Genomic DNA, 3441 nt, shown 5'->3' on the forward strand with positions numbered 1-3441 from the left:
CCACCAACCTAACCAAACAAGATTATAGTGGTGGAGGGCTATTACATTATCCTCCCCTTTAATTAACACCATCGTTAGTGTTTGTTATCCAAGTTGTTTTTTGTTCGCCTCCCTGAAATATTGTTGAATGTCTTTTCCTATTTCCATATTCTTGGTCTCATGCATCGTTCCACTTTTACCCTGAGCAACAACTCGCTTTCAGAGCTAGATCTATTTTCAGGTTTAAGATGCCATGGTTTTTCCAGATGCTCCCCTTGATGTTATTTGTAAAAAAATCCAATCAACCAAATATAAGTTGTCATGTACTTGTTTTACAAGTAATAACATATATGAAAACATTATAATTTTAAATATGACCAGAAAATACTATTTATTATGTTATAGTTCCAATTCTATTAGTTCTGTTCAGTTTTAGTACTCCACGAAACCCTTTTCATTGTCATAGAAATTTTCTCTTCTCTTAACCAAAAGGGAGTTTCTTCCTATCTTTCACTATTTGTCATGATCGCTATTTTTTTTTCCATTTGGGTGACGACTCAACTTGGACGCACCCATATTTTTGCATTCCTTCCATGCCCTTTTCTAGTATATATGTTGTATAAATTTCACTTGTATTCAACATATTGTTTACATGCAACCAGTAAGGTTAGAATTCCTCATATATATTACCTTAATAGACTCGAGGCCAAATACATTATCATAAATATGACTAATTTGTAAACTTCAAGATACAGTATGGTATCTTTCTTTGCACATTTCGCATAGGAAAATACCAATTAACAATGAACTATTTGTAGCAGGTTATAATTTAGATATGATTTTCTCACTTGTACCACTACTGCTTCCATTATATTTTTGTTTATAACTGTTAGTTTATTATTAGCATAGCCTGCAGGTGGACTCTATGATGCCCATTCACAACTGATCCCTCTTAGCAGTACTGGTAGTTAATCGTTATCAATGTTCACCCAATATCAACATTGTGTATTTCACACTTTATGAGACCTTGTTTTTGTTATTTCTTCAACACTATAGATTTCTAGTTCCAATTTTTGAGATTGTTCCATTCTTATCTCTTCCACTAATTTAAGTTTGTCAGCTCATTTTTGTAGCTAATATCCCTTTTAAACATTATTTTGAGATTATACTATTGTTTCACTGCCATCTAATATATTTAAAAGTAAATCATTCTACACATGGATATCTTGTTGATTCCATTCCAAGGATGCTTCCAACCTCTTCTTATATTACTGCCACTCATTTCCTGGAATATATTTTGTCATTGATCCCAATATATGTGTCTAATGGTAAATATTTTTCCAACTCCTTAAATCAAGGATATTACTTATTCAAACTATCTGCCCTTTTTTTTCAATTTGTTGTTGTTAGAAAATCACATTTTCCCTTAATTTTATTAGTTGTTCCATCAATTACATTCAACCCTTGATAGTTTAATTCTCAACATGAAAGGTGCAATATTGGAAATACATCTACAATGAGCATTTTTTGCCTGGTAGTTGTATTTCAATTGTATTACTCTAAATGCTAACTATGCTCAAGAAATTTTCCCTTTTCCATACCTGTTGTATGTAATTAATGAGCTTAATAATTCTTAATTCTTTCTTCCATCTCCTATCTATGTTTATATATACCACAACGACTTAGATTTGATCATCGTATTGTATGCTTCTCTCTTTCTTAATCAACTTTTTCAGCAAAATAATGGGTATTCCAAATTTCCAATTTACATTCTTTCTTATTTTACTGGGAGAACCTATAATAGATTCTATGGGTTACCCAAAATCAGATAGCATATATTATATAATATTACTATTTCTCATTGCCACTTATTAATGATTCCTACCGCTAGTATATTATTAAGCATTTCAAACACATTCCAACCTTTGTTTCTCCTGCAGAAATGTGTCCAACACACTTATCTCTTTAAGCTACCCATTTTCTGCAGCACATTTCACGTATTTGAGTGACCCCATTCACTCTTTAACATTATGTGCCTTATATTTCCTAACCTTTCATCCTTACTCGAGACTATAGGTAAGCATGGCACATCCACTTTTGGTTAATTTAGGTCCAAAAGTCAGCAATTCTTTTTTCATAGTAACCTATAGTTATATCAAATAGTGGCACACACTTCCCTAGTCTTAGTATTCAGAAATGATATTATAATCACCTTATTCTAATAGAGAGTAAATCATATGATCCAATTAGAAACATCTTCAATTGGTCAGAAAGAATAATGATTATCACCTTTATATTTTAAATAAGAACAAGAAATTGTACTTCCATAATTTGGCATAGGTGTGAGTTAACTTCCTCTTAAATCTAGCATGTATCTTCCTTGTGATTGAAATCAAGCTTATGTATTTCCAAATTTATCTCTGTGATCTTCTCAAACAAAACAAATCCCATCTATAGGTTTTTATTTAAACCCTTGAGCTAAGTTCAATTTATTTTCTGTAACATTTCTTAACACCTAAATGCCTTGTTCTTCTATCAGTACCAGTCAATTGGTAGTGACAAGATCAATACTTTAGGCAAATGTGTTATTAATGTTGTTTTTGTCTATTCCCGACATCTTCTCTCTATATGTATATAGTAAGTTCTAAAATTTTCTTCCATGGTTTTGTTGTACCCTTTACAATTTTGTCTCATAGCTTTATCATTCGATTAGACTACTCTGGTGTTTTCCTATTCACATTCTTATTTTATCCAGTGATATTGTTACAGTTCACCATCTCATAATCCTTTTTAATTCATTTATCTTCCAATCTTGGAAGTTTATAATAGATTTACAATAATACGTTCTAATCCCACAAAATTTTTATGACCATTTTCCTTCAAATTTACTCTCAAGCCAGGATTCTTTAAGAGTTATGTGTTGGTATATCAAACTGATAATTTCTTCATTGATTATGTACTATCTATTAGTACCTTCATACTTGTTTAGTTTTCCTAGACACCAGTTTTACAATTTCTCAGCATATACAACACATATTTATTAATTCTTTCACATAAGTTAATCGACCCATTTCCATGGTTATTATATTTCCCCATACTTATTGAAGAAAGTACTTATCTTTTGTTAGACAAATTTGAATTCCAACCCCTATTTATAAGGCTAGTTTTCAATATAAGTCCATCCTCCTTTCCCTCGTTACCTTGATATCCCAATACTTATTATTTACTCATTGCTTACTAAAAGTTTTTCTTTTAATACAAACCAAATGAAAATATTTGTTGTTTATTACACGATATCTTCTAAAACTGTGTATTTTTACAGCACTTCAAGGAAATATGGCTTAGTATTTGACTTAGGGGTTGAGATTCAGCTTAAGTAAATCCTCCTTGTTGTTTAATTATGTATCCAATGTTGGCTAACATACAAAATCCTACATTTTTAACACCCATATGTCAAGGTAT

Source organism: Pinus tabuliformis, chromosome 1_1, assembly GCF_031772625.1.
Source record: "Pinus tabuliformis cultivar Carrire ecotype Pingquan chromosome 1_1, CPIR1, whole genome shotgun sequence".
Taxonomy (NCBI): domain Eukaryota; kingdom Viridiplantae; phylum Streptophyta; class Pinopsida; order Pinales; family Pinaceae; genus Pinus; species Pinus tabuliformis.